The 27282-nt window shown below is 35.8% G+C and overlaps 1 protein-coding gene across 2 annotated transcripts in view; it reads right to left on the bottom strand.

The window, feature by feature from the left end:
• The window catches only part of cpx (synaptic transmission protein complexin), a 287995-nt gene that overhangs the window by 147696 nt on the left and 113017 nt on the right, over window positions 1-27282 (bottom strand). For both annotated transcript variants that reach the window (XM_090173971.1, XM_090173970.1), the window contains exon 2: window positions 23594-23697. The gene's annotated coding sequence lies outside the window, so the exon portion shown is untranslated. The remainder of the gene's footprint in view (window positions 1-23593; window positions 23698-27282) is intronic.

Raw genomic sequence — 27282 nt, forward strand, 5'->3', positions numbered from 1 at the left:
ATTTTTTGACAATTTCAAATAACATTATATGAAGTGGGATATTTCAGTCACCGGAGAAATCGATACTATAAAACAATATAATAAGATTTTATTTTGAAAAGCACGTACGATAAAATTTTTGATCTTGTAAAACATTTTTAATATTTATAAAATATAATAGTAATAATAATAATCAGCTAGGCTAATAGCCAAGGCACCACCTTAGGCCTAAGTCATCAAGCGACTTTTAAAGCCATTAATTTAGGTGGCCGGGTTGCTACGCGTAATTGGGTAAAAATATCGGTGTAATATTTTTGGCTCTATTGCAAAACTATTTGTTTTAAGCCTGCGTTTTGGGCTCGCGGTCTTCTCAGACCCAACCAGCCCTTATTTATTTTCTTTGAATAAAAAAAAAGCCTGCGTTTTGACTTACCACCGTTTCAAAATATTTTATACGGCGATATAACGCTGCATACGGGCCCTAGAGATGGGCTAGCAGAAGACCCATATGTTCTCGATGCGCTACGTAATAGTGCCATCTATCGTGGTTCAAAATTATTGTTTGGAAAATATTTTCTGGATACGCTACGTATCAGTGCCATCTATCGGTGACCAAAATACGCATTTGGAAAATATTATCTGGATGCGCTACGTAATAGTGCCATCTATCAGTGTTCAAAATTAGTATTTGGGAAAAAGAACGCGATAGATTAGGCCTAATAATGTTAATACCCCTAGAGTAACGTGGAGTTGAAGTCACGTGTCATTTTTTTGCATAACGTAGCGCATCCAGAAAATACGCGTTGTCTACTAGCGGTCACTTCCGCATCAGTCCCTCGTCGAATTGTGGATCTTTACTATTAAATATATCTATGATAACGACTTAAGAGCGCCCCCAATGAGCGACGTTGAGGGGTCTATTATAAAAATCTAGAAAAAATCCCGAAGAATAGAAACCCTTTCTCATTGTCTACCTGCAGACGTTGAATTGGGGCCAAAATTCCGAGGAATCGCGAATAAATTTATAACTCACGTAGCTTAAAAAGAAATAAAAAATATAAGCGAAGACTGACCTCGTCTTATACTTAAATAGGGTTCGTACAAAATTTCCGGAATTAAATTCCCTGACATTTCCAGGTTTTTCCCTGACCAAATTGACAAATTTGCCGTGACCATTTTTGTAGAATAAATGAACGGTTTGAGGTAAAAATCTTGAAAATATTTTCTTTCAAAAAATTATTTGCCCAATTTTATTGGGGTCATTTTCACATTCCTTGACTTTTCCCTGACATTTTGGAATCATTTTCAAATTCCCCGATTTTTCCCTAACATTTTGGAAATATTTTAAAATTCCCTGACCTTTTGGAATCATTTTCAAATTACCCGATTTTTCCCTGAAGTTTTGGAAATCTTTTGAAATTCCCTGACTTTTGGGAATTATTTTCAAATTACCCGATTTTTCCCTGACTTTTTGGAAATCTTTTAAAATTCGCTGACTTTTCCCTGACATTTTGGAATCATTTTCAAATTCCCCGATTTTTCCTGACTTTTTGGAAATCTTTTAAAATTCCCTGACTTTTCCAGGTCGTGTACAAACCCTGTTAAACTACCATTTCCCTCCGCTTGTAAGTCCAGCGTCACTTCTAGATGGCGTAGGGCACCGGACTGGAAAAAAAAACCTCGACTCCGGCTCGATTATTTTGGGGCTCAAACTTAACTGGTGGGACTAGCATGGCCAGGGGCCCCCGGTTCACCTTTATTCGAGCGGGGTAAGACGAGTCGGTGCCTTCTAATATCTCTCGTCGTTTTCGTGGTTGGAAAATCCAATTAAAGCGGCTCCCTGTCTAAAGAGGGACGCGCTGCTCGCAGTGAGAGATTGAATGGCAGTCCGAAACGAGGACGACCAAGTACTTCAACTCACAATTTTAAGTTCCCGACAACGCCCCCCTTTCAATTTCCCGATTACAGAGAAGAAGAAAAATTATCTAAGATAAAAAATTGTAAAAGACCACCCGGTTTATACTATCAGAATTATGTTCTATAACTTACGAAAATAACTTGATCCAAAGTTAAAATTTGGACAGGGTTCATACTACTATTGGTGAACCGATTTCCCTGGTTTTCCCACTGATATTTCCCTGATTTTTAGAGGCTTTTTTACTGATAATTAACTGATTTTGAGAGGTTTTTTTATTGATAATTCCCTGATTTTTCCAGGTTTTCCCACTGATATTTCCCTAAATCTTCACACTGGTACACACAGGATTTCTTAGGTTATTTCCAGGTTTCCACTACAAATCTACTTCAGTTCTGCCACAATATTTTCAGATTCAATTTATCTGATTATTCCCCGTTTTCCTAAGCATTTAATGAAATTTTTTGACTTTTAAAGGCCAAAATTAGACAATTTTTTACTTTATTTTTATTAGAATTGAATAGCTTGAAATCAAAACATTCAAGGAACTAAATAATAATCACATAAATTGTATAAATCTAGAATAAAATTACCTTCAAAAAGTGTCAACTGTTGAGATAAAATTGAACGTTCCACAAATTCTTAAAATTCCCCGACTATTAAGCCATTTTAAATTCCCTTACTATTTAGGCCCAGTTCTAAATTCCCTGACTATTAAGGCTCAATTTTAAATTCCCTGAATTTTCACAAATTCTTGAAGTTCTCTGACTATTAGGCCCAGTTCTAAATTCCCTGACTATTAAGGCTCAATTTTAAATTCCCTGAATTTTCACAAATTCTTAAAGTTCTCTGACTATTAGCCCCAGTTTTAAATTCCCCGACTATTTAAGCCCAGTTATAAATTCCCTGACTATTAAGGCCCAATTTTAAATTCCCTGAATTTTCACAAATTCTTGAAGTTCTCTGACTATTAGGCCCAATTTTAAATTCCCTGAATTTTCACAAATTCTTGAAGTTCTCTGACTATTAGGCCCAGTTCTAAATTCCCTGACTATTAAGGCTCAATTTTAAATTCCCTGAATTTTCACAAATTCTTGAAGTTCTCTGACTATTAGGCCCAGTTCTAAATTCCCTGACTATTAAGGCTCAATTTTAATTTCCCTGAATTTTCACAAATTCTTGAAGTTCTCTGACTATTAGGCCCAGTTCTAAATTTCCGGACTATTTAGGCCCAATTTTAAATTCCCTGAATTTTCACAAATTCTTGAAGTTCTCTGACTATTAGGCCCAGTTCTAAATTCCCTGACTATTAAGGCTCAATTTTAAATTCCCTGAATTTTCACAAATTCTTGAAGTTATCTGACTATTAGCCCCAGTTTTAAATTCCCCGACTATTTAAGCCCAGTTATAAATTCCCTGACTATTAAGGCCCAGTTTTAAATTCCCTGACTATTAAGGCTCAATTTTAAATTCCCTGAATTTTCACAAATTCTTAAAATTCCCTGACTATTAGGCCCAGTTTTAAATTCCCTGACTTTTCCTTGACGTGTAGCAGCTCTGTATTTCTCTAAAATGTATTATACGAACATTTCCTAAAATACTTTTGTTCCTAGCTTTCATTTTCAACATATCTTGGAAAAGAGAACTCAATTAGTTACGAGGATTAAGTCCATAGTTCATAATCCCCAAAATCATTATGTCCGTGGCTAAACGGAGATTACCATCCATTTAAAACCAAATTTCGCAATCTTAAAAAAATATGCCTTATTAAATAGAAACATTCCAGTCTCCCTTCTTTTCGGATTTTAATATTGTTAATTCTCTTTGAATTTCAAATTGTAGTCCCAAAGTAACGAGCGCATTTTAGGACAAATTGGAAAACGGGATAAATTTTACACGACACTTTCCCGTTCGGTAAGTCGCAACGTCAAACCGACGTCCTTCTCATTACCTAATTCATAATGGACTACGCGTTAAGGAATTTCTCGGTACGGCTCCCGAAAATTAATAATAAAATCTTGGAACGAGAAAATCCGGCCAAAAATGACCGAGATAATAAACCGGCGAATTATTCCCGGTAATTCATAAATTTCAAGCCGAGATATTACACAAACGCTAATAATATACCGAGGCATCATAACCATTTCTTAATTAGTGGACGAAAATTACCATATAGAAAGGTAACGTTGCTAGAGTATGGCTTAGGAGCGAGTGAGTAAGTTCGACAGGTATTTAACTATTAGAGACGTGTTAATTAAGCGACTTGGGCCCGAAATTACGCGAGATGAAATAGGAAAGGGGCGAACTTTTATACCTAGTTTGCAACAGCCAATTCTCTATTAACGAGCTATTACTAGCTCTAAGAGAATAACGAAAATGGTAAGCGGGGGGTATACGCTTCTGATCAAAATGGGCTGTTTCCTGTGACGGTTATTGGGCGCGAGAGGTACCGGAGGGAGGGGCCCCGCAATCACCCGTAGCGTTCGTCTGATAATGGGACCATCGGCTCAAAATTGGGCTTGTCAAATTAGTTGAGCGACGGAAGTCATCGAGGGCCTTTGGGTTAATTTCCAAAGACTTATTAGCGGGAACTACGCGGGAGGGGTACTTCGGGGTTCCGCCGCGCTATATAGCGGCTTAACGATCTATTTGGCGTCAAGGACGAAATTCCGCTCGCTAATAAGTCGCAATAACGTCTAGTATGGCCGTAAAATGATTCGAAGCAACACGGATGGGAAGAGATTCCGTTGATACAAAGTTAGCCCCAATTTTCCGCTTCTCCTTGAATCACGATTTATAACTCAAACGCTATAAACCAGTATGGAAAATAGTTTATTTATTTACGAACTAGACAATGTTACAATATATTTTTATTTAAAAAATCGTAAACTTATATCTACAGGGTGTTTCAAAAGGTTATGCAAAATTTTTAGGAGTTGTAGGGGGTGAGTTGAGAAGTATGCCTGTTTTTTTTCCATTTTCCTACGTTGAGTTAAAAGAGCGCCAGAGAGCTTCAAAGTGTGACCTACTAGCCCCTGGAAGTAGGCTGCAACCTGCGCCAAACCAAGCAGCAGGGAAATGCGAACATTAAGGTTTGGGTTCGTGTGATAGGTGAAAACGGACTTTGTAAACAAATCGAGGTAACCAGCGTAAAAGGGTAATTTAAACAGTATTTACAGTCCCTGCTGCTTGTTGCAGCCTACTTCCAGGGGCGAATATTCGTTTCAACGACGGTTCGAAGCTCGCTAAGCCTAACGCGAGTGGTCGCGAAGAGATAAGCTTTAAACTACGAATATTTTACGACAATACCTGCTCATATTGAAATGAATGAAATATTCTTCCAAAATGTTCACACATTAGTGGTTTCGTTTCAATTTCCCCCAAATCAAGGATTTCTCCAGCCAACAAACCCATCGCCGTCTGTGTAAAAATTAAAACAAGGGTCATTAGGGCTAACTTCGCGAGCTTCCATTCGTCTCGTTTCCATGGAGATTGCCGTTTCCGCTAACGACGGAAGTTGTACAAGTTAAAAATAGGGCCAATATTCACCGCAGGGAGTCACGAATGCCGATTCTGATTTTTTTTGGGAGAAATCGCTCTTAACGTTAGATCTATAGTTAATTCTTACTTATAGGGATCTAGTATATTATAAACTTATGATATAACATAATTGCAAATTTTGGACAGTCATTATTCGTAAGCATAAATAACTAGTTTTTTTATACTACTCTACAATAAATAGTTGAAAATATCAATTAAAGAAATTGTGACTTTCATTATGATTTGAATACCGCTTAGAAGAATTAAAAAGACTTTAAAAGTAATTTTATATTGCTGTATTTTTATAATACTTTCATTAAACTCCTTTTCAATGGTACGCACAAAAAGTTTATTTCAATTTAAAAAAATTCTTGAATGAATGAATTAATTCTTTATTAACCTTCCAGATGAATGGCCCTTTTAAATCATGAGGGGGGAGTACAAAATGACAGTAATGAAATGAATATACAAAATGGGAATGGTATACAAAAATACAAACTATATACAGAAACAATTTACGCAATTATCAAATATGGAATGGAATCACATAAAAGGCAAGAGTAGTTCAAACCTTGTAAATTTACTTCACCCTGAGCATCGGTGTATTGCGTGTTGAACACTTCTACAGGCGCCAGTAGACCAAAAATAGACAATTTATCGCGATAAAATAAATTTAAGGGCAACACAAGTTCCGCCCAATTTCCCCCCCCCACTGCCAGGATTTGATTATTTTCGGCGGGTTTCATATTTCCCTTTGTTGATAGAGTTCTTCAAAAATTGGACATCGGATGCTTCAAGTGACGTTTGTGACGATGAACAAAAGGTCGCAGCTTCGATTCTGGCCCTAGGTGAACTGATTTTTCTCGCGCATTGTAACTTTGATTTATTAAATGGGCTTTTGTGATAATTCCCACGCCTTAAATACCTCTCTCGTTTAAAAAGTTAAAAATCAGTTCTTCTCAGGACAATAAAAAAATATTTCGAGTATTCTCGTTTCGTCGAAAAGTGGACGAAAATTCTCATTTATTCATCCTGAAATGTCACTTAGATATACTACAGAGAGGGCTTAGATCGCTTATAATAATAAGCGATCGGAACAAAAGACGGTAAAGCGGTTTACAACTGTAATCGAGGAAGCGAGGGAACAATAGAGCAGTCAACTATTGATTAACGTTCGTGCAGGTAAAGACAGTCGCTTTATCAAAGCCGCGGGTGGGCGGTTAATAGGAGTAGTCGAAAAGTACTGCAATTCCGGAGTGTGGGATAAAAGGACCACGTCCCGGGAAACAAACAAGACCGGATAAAAAGATGTGTGTCCGGAAAACAAAAGCCGTCTGAAAAGGGGGAAGTCAACGCGCGGCTTACTGGTCTCGTTTGCACCGGAACTAATTTTTGGGATGGGCATCGCTCAACTCATTTCGGAGGTTTTTCGTTATTTTGAGTGGAATTTTACGGAAATTTTAGTTTAAAAAAAAGGGAAAATGAAAAATTCGTCTCTCAAATGACTGTTAAAATGTATCCTCTCAATTTAGCGTGAAAGAGAGGAGCTCCAATGTATCCTCTCAAATTAGCGTGACAGAGGGTAGCTCGGATTTATCCACTCAAATTAGCGTGAAAGAGACGAGCTCCGATTTATCCCCTCAATTTACCGCAGAAAACGTGGAGCTCCAATTTATCCTCTTCAATTAGCGTAAAAAGATAGGTGATTCGATTTCGCCTCTCAATTTATGAGCGTAGAATTTGCTCCTCAAATTACCGTTCAAAAAGATGAGCGCCGATTTCGCATCTCAAACGAACGGGCCGTGAGCTGAGCGACTCTCTAAGAAAAAATGCCCACCACTGGTTTTCTGGTTTTTCTCATTTCCCGTTCCGCCTCCTACGATGCAATCAAAGAAGGGAGAAAACGCGGAAAATTCGGCCGGTGCGAACCAGGCTTTGGGAAAACGAAAAACAAAGAAGAATGCAGGCTGCACTAAATCTGCATAGGCCAACTTCAGAAGACGGGGGGTGGGCAAATTAAGGGGGTTGGCGCACTTGGAAAACTTTTAATACAAAAGGAAACACGACGATTAAAAAGCAGACAACGCGTTAGACAAGGCTTAACGAACAGCGAAGTTTGCACTCATTTTTACTTTGAGCCGAAATAATGTTATCTCTACAACCAAGAACGTACTTAGGCTAATAAGAATGGACGAGTTTACCCACTTACAGAAACCAAAAGGACTACCTTGGTGTGACTGAAAACTATTTTGCTGTTTATGAATATTCCAAAATTAAACTGTTAAATTGAACTTTAGTTAAAATTGGATGAGTTCAATTCAGCTTTAAAATTGTACTAAAATAAAAGTTAAATTGAACTTTTCTGCAATAGCACTAATAACCATAATTAATTGAAATCAACCTTATATAATATTGTTGTTTAACTTAGTATTCTTGAAATAGTACCAATAACCATAGTGTGGTTAAATTACATTTGATATTAACCATATATAATATTGTTGTTTAACGTAACTTTCTTGCAATAGTAGCAATAACTATAATATTATTAAATTACATTTAAAATATAGACAAATTTAAATAATATTTTTAACCCGTTTAATATTAACATTTATCTATAAATTTATCTCCAATACTGTACCTCGAAAACGGCTTTATGGATGTTTCTGAAAATCCCGACGGAGGGAGAATAATTGGAAAAATGAGAAGGCCACCTCCCGCGAGGAGGAGCGCAAAGAGTTAATGCCCTCTTTGTAGAAGGAGTGATTTATGCGACCAATATTAAGGGGAAATTTTAATCATCGAAAGAGAGTAGTTCATAGGACTTATTAGGAAACTTCAGCGACGAGCGCCTTTAGATTGAAACGAGAAGGCGAATGGAAGAGAGGAGCCTAATGAATTTCTCTGTTGGAAGGGTTGCTCGCCAGAGATTTACAATTTGCATTAAAGAGTACACTGAGCGGGGTTTCCGAGAGAGAGAAGGAATCTTGATAATGAGATGCGCCAGGCTTATGGACGCGCGAATTCCTTCACTACTTTTATCTCATATCGGCGAAGTATTAACGAAGGACAGGATTAATTTCGACATTGGCAACTTCAAACCCAGACTCTTTCGTCATTATAGAAATAATTAAGCTAAGACGACATCACTCGCTAGGAATTATTTTACAAAAAGAAAATTATGAGAGCTTACAAATCGAATTTTAGATTGCAGCCGTTGCGCGTTTTGGATGGTTTTCAAATTAAAAGCGATATACAACTGCCGAGTTCTCATAGACTGTTTAGCGAAAACAAATATCACAATCGGACCTAAGGCGAATGGTTTTCATCGGTATTAAAGGGCACACCTGTGTTTGAACAATCTGGATGAAAATGTAATAGCTCCACCCATTTCCTTATCTCGTAATTGCTGATACGGCAGGGTTGGCAAAAAACGGCTTTTTTAAAAACTAAAAATCCAGTATAGTTTAAACCGGTTAAATCCAATATTAAAAAAATGCTCAAATTGCTGATATCTAGCCCTCATTACTTCGAAAATGCTCAAATTGTCCGATTTCAAAATTACGTTACATTGTGAGGTATAGCGTACTTATTTAACTGCTTTTATTCCCTAACATGGCGGCGTATTTTCACGCGCGAAATTAATTTTAAGATCCCCCAATTGCTTATATCTAGCTCTCATTACTTACGACAAAAAGTGAAGGTTAAGTTTTAGTTTTTCAATATTTCTAATTCATTTCTCAATATTTTTTTATAAAAAAAAGTGGTTTTAACCATGGATTTTTTGTGTTTTTTTGGATTAAACCAGACTGGCTGGTTCTTGCAAACCCTGTGATACGACCAATCATATTCCGGAATTTTTCCACATCTATTTCCAGAGCTCACGTGGGAAGTCGGTAAAATTGAAACGCAGATGTGACGATTTCGAAGGATGGAAGATGGTTTCGGTGCAGAAACGAGTGAGGGTAGTTTCAAAACCGTGAAAGTTAATTAAGTCCATTACCTTCTGAACACAGTACCCCCACGGATTTAGTTCCAACATTTCTGTCTATCCTCTAGGGTTATTACGGGCATGGTAACCGAATTCCTGATTTCCAGAAAGATACATATATCCATTTTTGAGGTACAGTAAAGATTAAGCACTTGGACCTTGATCTTTCTTTGATATTGAAAGATTTGGAGAACACAACAGGGTTCATTTTCTTTTTAAGATAAAGAATAATTCGATAATAATAAATTATTGCTTGCCCATCCGATAACTTTATAAGTGTTTAAAAAAAACCCCATTTTTAAATTTCATTTTTATAAGTTTATTAGGATTTCCCGCCTACTATTTTCCAAATGTAGTATGATTTTTTGGGATATTAATTTCAAAAATCCAAATAAAAAACTATGAAAATCTTTTACAGGGTTGCCACAATATTTTTAGGTTCAACCCCTGTCTTTCCCGTGTTCTTCTTGACCATTTTTTGAAATTTTCCCAGACCTTCTGAAAGTCAAAATTAAATAATCTTTAATTTTTATTTTACGATTTTCAGAATTTCATGAAAATACTTTAATTTAATTATAGTTTAGTACAAAGGACATGTCTTAACTAAAAGCGTTTTATAGCAGCTATTCGAGTGACCAGAACGTTTATGGAATGAAATAATAATCACAGATCTAAAGTAAATTACAATCATAAGCTTTTGTAGATATATTTAAATGTATTAATGTCATTGTGAAGCCAAAATTAACTAAACGATAAAATACTTCACATTTGATGATGCGCCCTATCATTTTTAATTACAAAATTTCAAATTATTCTAGAAATATACTAAATTACAACCTCATTTTGGTGGTAAATACCATTAATAAAATCACTTTTTTAAATTTACATACGTAAAAATATCCATAAATGCAAATTTAAAGGGAATATAACCTCAGATATATGGTGTAGAACACCAACGTTTGCAGCTCTGGTGGCTTTTGTAATGTTTGGCGCCACTGTACAGGGAAATTTTAAAAATTGAAGGGGTCTTCCATAAAGATTGCTTTGCAGGTTATATTCCCTTTAAGGGGGAAGAATACGGTAAAAGCCTCTTTTTCGTTCAAGCTGAACGTTTCTGTTTTAACAATTACATCATTGAATTATATTTTTCTTATTAGGCTGAACCTTCCTCTAGTGCTTAAAATAATTTTGATAATTCTAATATTAATAGTTAGCGAGATATAAGGTCCTAACTAAAGGGTAGTTTGGGCGCTTGCCCAACTTGTTTAGCTCCGGGGGTCCAAATTAAAAGGTAATAACTTAATTACTTTTAAATTTAAAATTGTCTAAATTATTTTAAGCACTAAACAAGAGGCTGTTCTACACTTAAATATTAATTTTATAAGTTAAAATACAAAATTAAAATAGTTCAGCTTGAAATAGCGCGAAAGTAGACAATGGCCACTGTAGTCTTATCCCTTAACTAATTAACGTCATATACAACCGCAAATTGCTTACTTTTAAATTAGTCTTAATTATCATCTTAAATCTAAAAATTCCCAAGGATAAAAAAATCGAAAAACTCAGATCCGTTTTTGTCATTCCCTCGTACCCAAGGGCACGATTAGCCTCGCCCTTGGCAACTTCTCAAACGTCCCCTACACCCCCGATAGCCGTAGCAATTACGGTTTATTTCTAACGTAGCATTTAGGTCTCCTTTTTTAGTTCCCAGAGACAAACGAGCGGGGGAGAATCTTCTCCCAAATGATTCGAGGCACAGAAACCAACTATAAACTTCAGCCGGGGGTGACGAAGAGCGGACGAATTTGTGAAAGCATACTTCAAATATTTCGTGTCCGCGCCAGTCCAAGAGGAGAGAGGAAGAACGTTTAAGAGAGAAAAAAAAAACGCCATCCAAGAAAGAGAGCCAGCCAGCAGTTAGAGAGTAATAGAGCGAGCCTAAGGTATGCGCTGGCTGGAAATTCCAAGCCTGAGAAAACCGCCCAACATTCGCCACTGCCATCTATGTTTAACACACACTAGCTTTCTTCTACTTTTTTCTCTTTCTATATCGTCAAACGGAACGGAACAATTTACGGTCCAGCGACTGGACGAGATGTTTTGTCTGGACATTTACTCCTCTCAATTCCCCCCCCCCTTTTTAACGTATCTTCCTTCTCTGGCGGACATTGAGGCGCGATTGCAAACGTTGAAAGGACATCACTATTTCGGGAATCTACTTTCCGGTAGCGCATAAAGCGAATATTTTCTAGGTTTATCCCACAACTCGGATAATTATTATCTTCAATTACCTTATTTAAATGACGTTAATAATTAAAGTTAATGTTGAATCTACGAGAGAGTATTTACAACATAGATTCAATTTTAATACGTGTAACAAATGTCGCTTACACTTACTTAGATCTTAGCAAAACAATAAAGTGCCTTATTTTTAAAATTACAAAAAGTAATGTATACGAAATAGAAAATCCTACTAATATCCTAAGTAAAATAATACCATAAATATAATATTTAAATATGTTTTCCTAAATAAAATAATACCATAAATATAATATTTCAATGTTTTCCTAAGTAAAATAATACCATAAATATAATATTTAAATATTTTTTCCTAAGTAAAATAATACTATACATATGATATTTAAATATGTTTTCCTAAGTAAAATAATACCATAAATATAATATTTAAATATATTTCCTAAATAAAATACCATAAATATAATATTTAAATATGTTTTCGTAAGTAAAATAATACCATACATATAATATTTAAATATGTTTTCCTAAGTAAAATAATACCATAAAAATATAATATTTAAATATGTTTTCGTAAGTAAAATAATACCATACATATAATATTTAAATATGTTTTCCTAAGTAAAATAATACCATAAAAATATAATATTTAAATATTTTTTCCTAAGTAAAATAATACCATAAATATAATATTTAAATATTTTTTCGTAAGTAAAATAATACCATAAATATAATATGTTTTCATAAGTAAAACAATACCATAAATATAATATTTAAATATGTTTTCTGAACATCAAAACTGAACAAGAAACAAATTGAAACGTAAATATATTTACGTAAAATTTCATAGTAAACACGATGGTAAAATTTTTTCGGTGGCAAAATATCGTTCTTTCACCGTCAGCCAATAAGCAGTCCGCATTTCAGGTGCCATTATTTAATTTTCTTTATTAATATCGATTGAAGTCTGACTTCGAGATGGCGCTGCGATGGAATTTGAAATTGCAGAATAACATTAACGTTTTGAAGTGTTAGTCACAACATGAAAAGTAAAATAATTTTAAGTTACATTTTCTCAATAAGTTTTGGTGCTAAAAGCTTAAAGGTCGATATAAAGGTAGGTAATTTTATTACCACGCGAATAGAAAATAATAATAAAAAAAATAAGTCGATAAAAAGAAATGGTTGATACAAAACTGCAGACTTCCTTAAAACATCGCAACTAGCTAGCGGAGTTCATCCATTACCCAAAGAGGGGCCAGAGCGGATGGGCCGAAAAAAAGGTCTCCCTAAATTGGAATGTGCGGTAGCTAAAGCGAAGACCTTTGTATCAAAATACCTTCGAACCAAAAAAAGAGACAAATCCTCAAATAAAGCAAGCGGAAAAAGCGTACACCGGTACAGGGATAACCTAAAAGAGAAGTCTTACTTCCCCACCAGAGGGAGCTACACGGAAAATCGAAAGAGGCGAGAGCTTGCGATAAAAAAACAACACCCCGAAGAAAGCGGGTAAAGTGATTAGTAGTCTGACTAGTAGAGAAGTTAGGGGGCCAGTTGTCCCGAAGGTGGGCCAGGAGATCCGGCAGTGTCCTTTTATCTTAATTTCCTCGCCAATTTATTCAGAATCTTCCAAGCGGCAGAGCTAAGAAATTAGAGAGGCTATACCGCCTCCTGGCGGGCTTCACGGGCCACCCATCCCACGCGAACTTTTCTCTTCCAATTTTATACAAAAGCTTAACTAGGGCATTAAACAAAAAGGTGCCGTTGTAGCAACCCCCCTCCCCCTCTTTTACAATTTACTAGATGGCGCCACTCGTTTCCGTTAATCCTATTTCAACTAGCCGAGCTCGCGCTTCCAGCTAAATAAACCCTGTTTTAGAAGCAGTCGGCGGTAGCGACGAGATTAAGGGGTCATTCGTAAACGTTCATTCATAAGTCTATATATGTATTTGAATATAAGTGCGGTAGTCGGAATTATTGTAAAGTGACGTAGAATTGACCCCATACTCGAAACAAATTGCCTCTGGCGACAAAAACACGCGACTTAATTGAGTTAAATATTAATATTAAGAATATTAATAAACTTTATTTCATATTCTCAAATTATAGAGGTAAAAACTTAAGTTTTAATTAAAATAAAATAATTAAACTCTAATTTTGAAGCTTTTAAAACATAATTTTTGCAGAGAAGTAGATAAATAATTAACGCATTTCATTGTAAACAATACCTTTTTATAAAAGTATTATTCAAAACACATTTACCCTGGGAATACGGGATTTAAGCGAGGGCAATTTGATAAATATAATAGTTTTGTACTTTCCAGAGGGCACTGGACGCGAAATATAAATGTATAAGATTAAAAAGTTTTGCGACAATCGGGACCCGTATCAAATACCCGAAGTGCATCAAGTCTGAGCTTATTGTATTAAGCCACTTTTTACGACTTTTCACCGACAATAATTTAGTTTCATCACATTGATAGCTAATAACCGTCGGAATATTGAAAAATCTAAGACTAGAATATCTTTTGCTACTCCCGCGACAAGTGTTTAAACAACATCCTCGCCCCATATTCCAATTTGAAATTTTCAGTCGCCTCAAACTTTTAAAAAACTTTTATGGCGACCACCACTTCTATTTTCTTAGACTTTAACTATTATTTTTAATACGAGATGGCGCTGTAATAGGACTGAAAACAAGTTGGTCCTAGAACATTAGAAAATGACGTCAAAGGCCGCTGGTTTATTAGACTCTATAGTTGAGATAGCATAGTTGTAAACAGCGGAATTCCCAGTGGAAATGACCCCTACTTTAAAATGAGCGTCTTACAACCAATATAATAAGGCTCGATTTATGGGTCACCCATTAACCTCGGCAAATCCGACTACGGGCGTATTGAGCTTCGTCCGCCATCTAGCGGGAATTCTAGGCAGCAGAGAGAGCCACTAAGAAGAGCTGTTTCTAGAAGGGAGAAACTTCATCCGCGCGAACCGAATGAAACACAAATATGTCAGGGTCCGCTGTTATAAACGTTAAACTAATATTTAAGGAGACGTTAGCTTTAATTACGCGAATATTGAGGAATAGCGCGAAGAAGGCAAACAGAGCCCCCTATCGTCGTGACGAGGCGCGAAGTGCAAAAATTACTTTTCGTCCCTCGAATACGAACTCCGCGAGTCGTACGGATTTAAGAGGATATAAAATTTAGTTTACACAGGAATAGACGCGTCCAATAACGTTTAAAAGCGATGGCGTCGTAAAGAGTCGGCTATTAACGCCGCCCAGCGGAGGGATGACGCTTTGGAGGCCGTAAAATAAAAGCGACGTTAGCCAGCGTGTCCGCCAAGGGCTGTCCGGAGGGACGGCGTCGCTCAAAAGGATGCGGTCCAAACTGTCACCCGTGATACAAAAGGGTGTGCTGTAGGGCGCGACACCTTTTCAAAAGTAACGCTCCGACCAGCGCCCTCTAGGCGTCGACGGAATATAAATTAAGGCCGCTGCCTGCTGTAGAAGGATTTATATGAGGCCTCGCGCGCGGTTATGCATCATTTTTCAGCGTGCGGAATATTCCGACCACCTTCTACCTCTGTCCGCCTCGATGTCATCAAAAAGTTGGCCTCTCGAGCTGAGTGCCGTTTTTTCCACCATTTTTATAATATATTCCGTCATTTTTCTCGCCCGTTACAACTTTAGAAGTTGGGGCTCCGACCGCGGAAGAGGTAAAAATAATATTGGCGCCATCTGCGAAAGCTTTTTCGCGTCACAGAATTTTTGTCGCGGGTTTGCAACCCCCCCCCCCTCATCTCCCTTCGCGAGCTAAGACACATTTTACACCCTGTTCGATTATATAAAATAACATCCAAAATTATATTTAAATTACTTAAATAATATGGAAATTTTAATAATTTTTTTGAATGAGCGTATTTATATAAAAATAAAAACGTAGATTTGAATAATACGAAAAATTGAAAAAACTCGTACCTTGTTGAAAATTTTGGTAACGGGTTCAGTTAGATTTATTTACATCGGATTTATAATTGAACAATAATTTTGTTGTATCGGTAACTTTAACACGAATTAAATTTTATCACTGCTTGAAAATTGGTTGGTTTTGCATTGGCATTGTTAAATTTTTTTTATAGAAATTCTATTTAATTGGAATTATCTTACAGATAAATTCCAAATTGATTTTAGAATCTTACAGATAAATTACCAAGTTGATTTTAGAATCTTACAGATAAATTACCAAGTTGTTTCTAGAATCTTAAAAATACCGAAATTTTTCTAGAATCTTAAAAATACAAAATTGTTTCTAGAATCTTAAAAATACCAAATTGTTTCTAGAATCTAAAAATACCAAATTGTTTCTAGAATCTTAAAAATACCGAAATGTTTCTAGAATCTTAAAAATACCAAATTGTTTCTAGAACCTTAAAAATAACAAATTGTTTCTAGAATCTTAAAAATACCAAATTGTTTCTAGAATCTTAAAAATACCGAAATGTTTCTAGAATCTTAAAAATACCGAAATGTTTCTAGAATCTTAAAAATACCAAATAGTTTCTAGAATCTTAATTAATTAGCGAATTGTTTCTAGAATCTTTATTAATTAGCAAATTGTTTCTAGAATCTTTATACATTTAGGTCATTTATTTAAAGCCGTTGCCAAAACCTTTTCTATGTAAATATGTATATAGTACTACCGTCTCTATGGGATACAGAAAACCTTAAGAATGTTTCTATAAAATTTCATAAAAACGTTTCTAGACATTTTTTAAGGGTTATGATATCATGACTTTAAAAAAAAACAAAGGTGATTTAAATCAAACGTCTTTAATTAAACATATCTAGATAGTAAATAATAATACCTCTGAGAACGTTGAGTTAAAGTAAAAGACAAAGAATTTATTTAAGATTCCGGTATAGCCTCTAGAATTAATAAAAGCGAGGAGAGCATTTTACGGTGGTGAAATCTCCTTCGAGGAAAGTAAGTCTTACGTAATTTAAAGAGCCGAAGTAATATTCCAAAATAGAACCGGAATAAATTCGAAGAAATACTAAAAAAATAAAAGGTAATAAAAATAAGCGGATTTTTGAAACTTTTCCTTTAAAATTCATTACCGTGAAAAGCGTGGTAAGATTTTCCTTAAATTCTCTTTCACGTATATTTAAAATTTTCTTCTTTCCATCCGTAGAGTTTAAAAAAGGGAAGCGGTATAATATCCTAAAAGCTCATTTAACAAAGTACCCCCGGAGTTCGTTCCATAAAATTTAAATCTAATTTCTAATACGAAAGGCTGGGGCGATGATACGAATTATTATCATCTTCTCATTTCTCATAATAATATGGCTCATTTTACAACGACTACTTAGTTACGAATAAGAAACTCTGAGCAGAAAATCAGGGTTGAAAAAAAACCGGGTTTTTTTAAATGAAAACCCAAAAAAAAACCTGGTATTTTGGATTTAAATCAGGTTTTTTTAAACATTTATTTTTACTTTTCATCTATTTTTTTTAACTTTTCTTTAACCGTGCATACATATTACCAATCATCTAAAAATTAATATGATTAATAAAAAATATGCCTAGAATTAAAGGGAAATATACGAAAAACCATAAGAAAAAATAAGGATTATTATCGAAAAACAGATAAAATAAAGTTAAATATAGGATGAAGAAGGGTACACGTCGACGGAATGTTTTACGGGTTATCCTACATGAGAAAACCTAAGGAATGTATAAGATGGTATGGAAAATATAGGAACTGTGTTCACCTTGTAAATGTTTTAGAAATGTAATAATTTCGGTAATAAAATGTACAAACATTTTGGAATAATTTTTAGATAATTAAAAAAACCAAACTATTAATAATTCAATTTAATAAAGATTAATTTAGTTTTTGCCCTCTTAATTATTTATCAATTTATCAAGAAAACAGACATTAAACCTTAAAAAATAAAGTCAATAAAAATCCCATTTAAAGGGAATATAACTTGCAAAGCAATCTTTACGGAAGACCCCTTAAATTTTTCAAATTACCCTATACAGTGGCGCCAAAACTTTCTAAAGCCAAAGGGCAGAGCGGCCAGAGCCGCAAACGTTGCTGTTCCACACCAAATACCCGAGGTTATATTCCCTTTAAGCAAATGTCGGCTCTATCATTGCCACCTGTATTGTGATAAGACCATTGTTATTAGAGATGGCACTGAATATAGCCGATTCTTCGAAAAAACAACCTTTACTTTAGAGCGTGGTGCCATCTATAAATGGCACAGGAAGCTAAAATTCAGAAACCTTGTAAAGTGTTATAATTAGACCACTTATACTCTACATAGTGGACTTTAACGTAAATTACATATCCCATACAAAATATATTGTTAAAAATTACTATAATTTAAGATATTGTCAAATTTACAAACAAGCCAATCAACGTCAGGGGTACTTTTATGTCCCGCCTTTTGGGTCAAAATGTAGCTTAAGCATCTTGTTTTTATGTCGACGCTAGCGACATCTGTTGAAAAACGAGCTAGTACACTTCAAATAAATCGATATTCTCGATATTTGTTTAAAAAATCAACAACCCATTGGTGATTTTTACATTACGTTACAATTACTAGCTAGTCACTTAATTTTGAAAAACCTTTTATAAAGAGGGCGCGATTTAGCTTCCAAACAAACATAATTTCTAGTGATATTGGAGAATATAAAGCGGACAACAACGAGGCGGCCAAGACGGAGCGTGTTCGCGGGTTTGATGATCGGGACGCGCGATTTGATTTGGGCAAATACGGCGGCAAACATCGCCAGAAGGAATGCCTCGTAGTTTCGGGTCTAGTTTATCTCTCCCGCCTTCTGATGATGACGCTTCGCTCTGGGAATTTCTAATTTGCTCATCCCTTTTAGTCGGACGGTAATGAGAAAATCACGCGCTATCCGTGCCTACCCGCATCCAGCGCCTCCTCGCGAGAGATGCTGGGATAAAAGCGAGCGGGGGTGGGGCCGCCGTCTTGGTCCTTATAATCGGCTGAGATTTGGAGGACCCAGCGACGAAGCCGACATACAGGCGCGGAGCGATTCCAGCTGAATTTAGTCCCGAATCCGGGCGTCGAATCAACCGATTTCGGCAGCGCGGATCAAAGCGCTCCATCTTGTCCTCCTAATGGAGATCAGATCGACTAACGGCTCCCGGAGCCCCCTCGAAAAGGCAGCGTGCTGACCCTTTATACTCCCGTAAATTGTTAGTTTGCAACCCCGTTATACGCCCGTGTCTTGTAAGTTTGCAGTCTGATCGTACGAATGAAGGGGCCGATCACCCGCCTGTATGGTATACTTCTCCGCGCCTTCTCTTCCGGAGAAACGGATTGGCGGCTTTTTGCCCAATTACGGATAATGGGATACTATTTAATAGTAGAGCGCGCGGAAAATGGGATTGGAGAATATCGTTGGTCTTCGGGGAATGCACGCTCCGGGGGATTCTCGCCACACGTCTACTATTACGATGGTTTCTGTCTTCTTCAGTTCTGTGGGATGTAACCGAGGGGTCGGACATTCAAAGAAATCCCATACACTTTCCAAGAAATCCGAAATCCAGCCTGGATTTCTTCCAAATCCGGAGATTTTCAAAATCTCGAAATCCGGCCAGAAATCCAGAAATCGTACGAGAAATCTCGAAATCCGGCAAGAAATCCAGAAATCCAGAAATCTAACGAGAAATCTCGAAATCCGGCAAGAAATCCAGAAATCCAGAAATCTAACGAGAAATCTCGAAATCCGGCAAGAAATCAAGAAATCGTACGCGAAATCTCGAAATCCGGCAAGAAATCAAGAAATCGGACGATAAATCCAGAAATCTAACGAGAAATCAAGAAAACGGACGATAAATCCAGAAATCTAACGAGAAATCTCGAGATCCGGCAAGAAATCAAGAAATCGTACGCGAAATCTCGAAATCCGGCAAGAAATCAAGAAATCGGACGATAAATCCAGAAATCTAACGAGAAATCAAGAAATCGGACGATAAATCCAGAAATCTAACGAGAAATCAAGAAATCGGACGATAAATCCAGAAATCTAACGAGAAATCTCGAGATCCGGCAAGAAATCAAGAAATCGGACGATAAATCCAGAAATCTAACGAGAAATCAAGAAATCGGACGATAAATCCAGAAATCTAACGAGAAATCAAGAAATCGGACGATAAATCCAGAAATCTAACGAGAAATCTCGAGATCCGGCAAGAAATAAAGAAATCGGACGATAAATCCAGAAATCTAACGAGAAATCAAGAAATCGGACGATAAATCCAGAAATCTAACGAGAAATCTCGAAATCCGGCAAGAAATAAAGAAATCGGACGATAAATCCAGGAATCGTACGCGAAATCTCGAAATCCGGCAAGAAATCAAGAAATCGGACGATAAATCCAGAAATCTAACGAGAAATCAAGAAAACGGACGATAAATCCAGAAATCTAACGAGAAATCTCGAGATCCGGCAAGAAATCAAGAAATCGGACGATAAATCCAGAAATCTAACGAGAAATCTCGAAATCCGGCAAGAAATCAAGAAATCGTACGCGAAATCTCGAAATCCGGCAAGAAATCAAGAAATCGGACGATAAATCCAGAAATCTAACGAGAAATCAAGAAATCGGACGATAAATCCAGAAATCGGACGATAAATCCAGAAATCTAACGAGAAATCAAGAAATCGGACGATAAATCCAGAAATCTAACGAGAAATCTCGAGATCCGGCAAGAAATCAAGAAATCGGACGATAAATCCAGAAATCTAACGAGAAATCAAGAAATCGGACGATAAATCCAGAAATCTAACGAGAAATCAAGAAATCGGACGATAAATCCAGAAATCTAACGAGAAATCTCGAGATCCGGCAAGAAATAAAGAAATCGGACGATAAATCCAGAAATCTAACGAGAAATCAAGAAATCGGACGATAAATCCAGAAATCTAACGAGAAATCTCGAAATCCGGCAAGAAATAAAGAAATCGGACGATAAATCCAGGAATCGTACGCGAAATCTCGAAATCCGGTAAGAAATCCAGAAATCGGACTATAAATCCAGAAATCTAACGAGAAATCTCGAAATCCGGTAAGAAATCAAGAAATCGGACTATAAATCAAGAAATCGGACTATAAATCCAGAAATCTAACGAGAAATCTCGAAATCCGGCAAGAAATCTTGAGTGACCGACCCCTCGGATGTAACCGAGGGTGTTAGCCATTGACTAATTTGGCGTGCGGGATTTCAAATTTTCATAAACCCTGATTTAAAGACTTCAAAGACGGACTTTGAAATATCGGAAACTGATCCACAAATTAAGAAAAAAATATTCATAGATTTAGGAAATTGATTGAAAAATTTCGGGAAACTGATTCAGAGATTTAGGAAAATGATTAAAAATTTCGGAAACTGATTTAGACATTTCGAAAAAATGTTTTACAAATTTCACTAACGGGTTAAAATTTATCAGGAATCATCTCTTTTCAGTTTCAAAATATAGTAACAACAACTCGAGATTTGACAGTCATTAGCCACGTTATGATTTACGTTGCCCTTAAAATAAATAAATAGTAAGTGTTATACTAACCTTACTTATGCTACAGCTAAATAATATCGTGGTTTAATTTAAAAAATATTTTAAAAGGTTTCTTGTTTTAATTTGCATGTAGGTAATAAAGGCCGCGAATTTCTTCAATTTATGTCTGGCATTTTATTTTGCCAAATCTGTCCACTAAGCCCCGTTGCTTAGGCATGACCCACACAAAATATGGGGTTGCAAATTATTGCGTTATAACTTTTTTCTTTGCTTCTTAAAAGTCGTGAAATTAAAAAAAAAATCCTAATGATCTTCATGAAAATATCTTATTAGGTCCAGATCAGACCTCTCGTAAATCATAACCAAGAAACCAATCTCGCGTCGTTAATATATACAGGGCCCCCACTCAAGTCTTAAATATTTTTTTTAGGGAAAATAGGATTATATTTTTAAAAATATAAGACTTTATAGGGCAATTTTTTAAATTATAGGATTTTATAGGACTATATATGCTATTTCATTTACTAATTTTATGCATTTAAAAACCAAATCTATATTTAGTGAAATAAATCTTTGATTTTCACTTGACAAATAGAAACTATTTAACCATTTTATCACAAAAATATACTAGTCATCAACCATGTTAACAATAACAGACTAGAATGACTGTACGGGAATTTGTCCTATAGTTAAATCTAGCAATTTAACTGACTTGTGAGTGGCGGGATTTGAAATATAAAAATTATAGGATTTTATAGGACACGGTTCGTACAAAATTTCCGGAATTAAATTCCCTGACATTTCCAAGTTTTCCCTGACCAAATTTCCAAAGTTTCCCTAAACATTTTTGTGGAATAAATGAATGGTTTGAGGTAATATCTTGAAAAATATTTGCCTGTTTTTTGGGTATTTTAAAATTCCCTGACTTTTCTCTGACCTTTTGGAATCATTTTCGAATTCCCTGACTTTTCCCTGACCTTTTGGAATCCTTTTAAAATTCCCCGAATTTTCCCGGACCTTTTGGAATCATTTTAGAATTCCCTCACTTTTCCCTGATCTTTTGGAATCATTTTAGAATTCCCCGACTTTTACCTGACCTTTTGGAATCCTTTTAAAATTCCCTGAATTGTTCCTGACCTTTTGGAATCATTTTCTAATTCCCTTACTTTTCCCTGACCTTTTGGAATCATTTTCGAATTCCCTCACTTTTCCCTGACCTTTTGGAATCATTTTAGAATTCCCTGACTTTTACCTGACCTTTTGGAATCCTTTTAAAATTCCCTGAATTTTCCCTGACCTTTTGGAATCATTTTCGAATTCCCTCACTTTTCCCTGACCTTTTGGAATCATTTTAGAATTCCCTGACTTTTACCTGACCTTTTGGAATCCTTTTAAAATTCCCTGAATTGTTCCTGACCTTTTGGAATCATTTTCGAATTCCCTTACTTTTCCCTGACCTTTGGAATCGTTTGAAAATTCCCTGACCTTTTGGAAACAATTTCAAATTCCCTGAATTTTCCAGGTTTTCCAGGTCGTGTAAGAACCCTGTAGGACCTTTTAGGGATTTTGCAAAAAGTATATGAGGTAGAATAAATGAATGGTTTGAGGTAATATCTTGAAAGATATTTGCATATTTTTTTGGGGCATTTTAAAATTCCCTTACTTTTTTGAACATTTTCAAACTCCCTGACTTTTCCATGACCTTTTGGAATCATTTTCGAATTCCCTGATTTTCCCTGACCTTTTGGAAACATTTTAAAATTCCCGGACTTTTCCAGGTTGTGTAGGAACCACGTAGGTATTTTTGGGAATTTTGCAATACGTATAAGACCTCTGTGGGCCTTGTATATACCCCCCTTTGTCATGAGGGGAGCATTGGCCATTATAATAACGTACGGGGTTCGTACGAAATTTTCGAATTGAATTAGACTAACTTTGCCCATTTCAATATTTTCCCTGACCGATTTTGTACAATAAATGAAATGTTTGAGGTAAAATCTTGCCAAAATTTATTTGACTGATTATTTGGGGCCATTTTCGAAATCCCAGACTTTTTGGAATCATTTTTAAATTATCCGACTTTGGCAGGTGTTCTAGGACGAAGGCTCGCAAATAGAAGTTTCAAGATTATCACGATCAACCAAAGAAGAAGTAGAAAACTCGACGATGACAAATTCCGACAGTCGATTTGTTTCCTTTCGCGGTCAATTCAAACGAACTAGCTTGGACAAAGGATTTTAGCTGTCTCGCTGTCTCGCTGTCTAGTGACACCCGGGGTATCGGCCAACAAACCCCTTCCGCGGTACCGAGACACGGACACGGTGGAAGAAGAGGACAAAGGGGAAGACTTACCGGCAACGGCTAATTGGATGTCCCGGACACTCGCTCGAGACGAATGAGTGAGACTAGACGATCCACGTCAGTGCGAACGAAGGGATTATTACGGATTGTTCGATCTGCAAATACAAAACAGATCAATATTAAACTAGGGTTTAGTTGAATCTATGATACGATAATAGACCGATTCAAATTCAATGGTCGTCGCTAACTGTTTAATAAGCTAATTACTAAATTCCGAAACAACATTACAACGTTATTTCGTTGATGGGGAAAATACTACACTTTGATCTTAGCTTAACTATTAAGAAGCTTATTATTAAATTCCGAAAATAATTACAACGTTATCTTGTTGACGGGGAAAATACTACACTTTGATCTTAGCTTAACTATTAAGAAGCTTAATACTAAATTCGGTAAAATATTACAACGCTCTTTATTTTGTCGATGGGGAAAAATACCACACTTTGATCTTAGATAAGTCTTATTACTAAATTCCGAAAAAATCCAACGATATGTCGTTGATGGGGAAAATACTACACTTTGATCTTAGCTTAACTATTAAGAAGCTTATTACTAAATTCCGAAAATAATTACAACGTTATTTCGTTAAATACTACACTTTGATTTTAGGCCAACGATTAAGAATATTTTTACTTAAATTACGACGTCATCTAGTTTTTTGACGGCGCGAAATACTACACTTTGATCTTAGCTTAACTATTAAGAAGCTTAATACTAAATTCGGTAAAATATTACAACGCTCTTTATTTTGTCGATGGGGAAAAATACCACACTTTGATCTTAGATAAGTCTTATTACTAAATTCCGAAAAAATCCAACGATATGTCGTTGATGGGGAAAATACTACACTTTGATCTTAGCTTAACTATTAAGAAGCTTATTACTAAATTCCGAAAATAATTACAACGTTATTTCGTTGACGGGGGAAATACTACACTTTAATCTTAGCTAATCTATTAAGAAGCTTATTACTAAATTCCGAAAATAATTACAACGTTATTTTGTGGACGGGCAAAATACTACACTTTGATTTTAGGCCAACGATTAAGAATATTATTACTTAAATTACGACGTCATCTAGTTTTTTGACGGCGCGAAACACTACACTTTGATCATAGCCAAACGCCGAAGAAGCTTTTAATGAATTTTCAAAAACATTTAATGGTAGACGTGATGAGAGATTTATCAGCTGATGCGGGAAGTTACTAAATTTTTATCTTAGCCAAACAAAGAAAGCTCTTATAATTAAATAATTTTTTTCTAATTCGTATAAAATATTTTAGAGGTGCCTAAATACACTTATTATATTTAAATATTTCAAAATATATGTCACATAATCAATTTCAACCTTTGAGGAGAAGATCTAGCGTTATAACGAATATAAAAGTTAGTTTGCAAATTGGTACTTGGATTAATTCACGACCTTAACAAGCTACGGAACATATTTGAAGTTCGGCGCTGATCGCAAAATCGATTGCGTTGCCTTAACAAGGCTTAAGAGCATATAGCGAACACAGCAGAAAATCGAATTCAATCGTTATATTTGTGCAAATGGTATAGCCGCGCGCAAATTAATTTTACGTAACGGCCTGTATATTTTGTTGATGTTAAAAATTGTCAGACTGGAAAACGTGTAAAATTATCAGACTGAAAAACGTGTAAAATTGTCAAACTGGAAAACAGGTAAAATTATCCAACTGGAAAACAGGTAAAATTATCCAACTGGAAAACGGATAAAATTATCAGACTGGAAAACGGGTAAAATTATCAGACTGAAAAACGTGTAAAATTAGCAAACTGGAAAACGGGTGAAATTATCAGACTGGAAAACGAGTAAAATTATCAAACTGGAATACGTGTAAAATTATCAAACTGGAAAATTAGAAAATCATCAGAAAATAAATTTATTATTATTAAATTGGAAAACGGGTAAAATTATCGGACTAGAAAACGTGTAAAATTAACAGACTAGAGGTTTATTCAAATTATCAGACTGGAAAAAATGCAAAATCATCAGAATCGTAATTTTAAAAACATCATCAGACTCGCCAAACAACAACATGAATGAGAAGAATAACGAGCTTAGCGGCCCGTATTACTCTCTGGCCAAACCCAAAGAGGGATTTAAACACTTGTCCGCCATTCGTTAACCACCAGAAGGCGGTAGTGGAAAAGGGGTTTTATAAAGCAACGGGCCGGTCGTCCTACGCCGCCCTAATAAACCAGCCGGAAACTGTTTGCCCGAGGCATACACGGCCACGGCGTAGAATACACGCGGCATATTGGCATGTAGCGCCGCTGGCTTAAATTATACAACAGTTTGGCGAACAAGCTACGTTCCGAGTCGCTGGCTGACTCTGTATCTATTCCTCTAATGAATTACCCGCAGCCTTCGCCTTCGCGGACCACCGACCTCGTCTCGGGCTACAATAACGAAAAGCCGACGACCCAAGAAAAAAATGCGTCGAGGCTAGAACCCCCGGAGGCGAAAAGTTGGCGATCCGAGCATCGCCGCGAAAGGAGGGGTTACGCTCAACGCGCCATCTAGCGCCACCCTACGCAATCAACGTCGCTAGGATACGCGCGTATATACTACTGAAACCCAGGATAATTGAATAAGAAATAGGGTTATCACGATTATACGTAGTACCCCAGAGGCCAGCGCCGAACTTGTGATGTTTTCATATGACCGCGATCCGTGAGAACGATACTGAAATAATATTAGTTCATAATTCAGCCTAAACGTCATGTTTTAATTTCGGTTTTTCCCGGATTCGTTCAACTATAAAAGGAAAAATGTTCTGGAAATTTTGAAAAGATTTTAAAATAATAATTGTTTTAATATTGTAGCGACCCTTATCTATACTTTCAAAGATTTCATGTTTTTGTATTTACCAATGTCACCTAAATGTCACTTTTTTGGAATAAAGTCCATGTCAGTGGCAAATAGTGACTAATAATAAGTAAATGCATTTAAATGAAGTAAATAAATAATTACAAGTTTATTTCACAAACGTTTATTCAAATTCAACAGTTTAAACATTTTTTAAACGCCCTAAAGATGACGAATTCAAACTCAGGAAAAATCGTTGAAAAATAGCCAAAATAAATAACTAGATTGGGCTATAATTGAGATTCTAGCCCAAACCCTGGCAACTAATCCAGTATATTTGTCTAAAATAGCACAAATATATTTTTTCTTTAGTATGTTTTTTATTTTTATTATTTGCCACTATTTGGCATGTTAGCCAGTAAAAGTATTATTCGCCAAGTCGGTATTTACTACTTCGGAACACTGTCTAGTGCTTACAATAATATTGACAATTTTAAATGAAGGTAATTAGCTAGAATCAGAAATTTATAATATACCTTCATAGACTCGACTTGGAGAATCTACCACGCGTATTACATTTCCTAAACAAGTAAAATGTTAAAATTACCCTGCATAGGAATATGCATTGATGAATAAATCATTATAGGATAAATTTCTCCAAGCACTATATTTTCTTTAAAAAAATGCATTTTGAAAAATGAGCTGAACTAATATCACGAACACTTATCTCGTAATATAGATTATACACTTTTGTTGTCATGTATTTTATTAACAGGATCTAAGCCAAACTAGCATTAAGTCCTGACATTATATCATTAAATAGTCCATTAAAATTACCAAAACTATA

Source organism: Leiobunum rupestre, chromosome 4 (assembly GCF_980474605.1).
Source record: "Leiobunum rupestre chromosome 4, qqLeiRupe1.1.hap1, whole genome shotgun sequence".
Taxonomy (NCBI): Eukaryota; Metazoa; Arthropoda; class Arachnida; order Opiliones; family Sclerosomatidae; genus Leiobunum; species Leiobunum rupestre.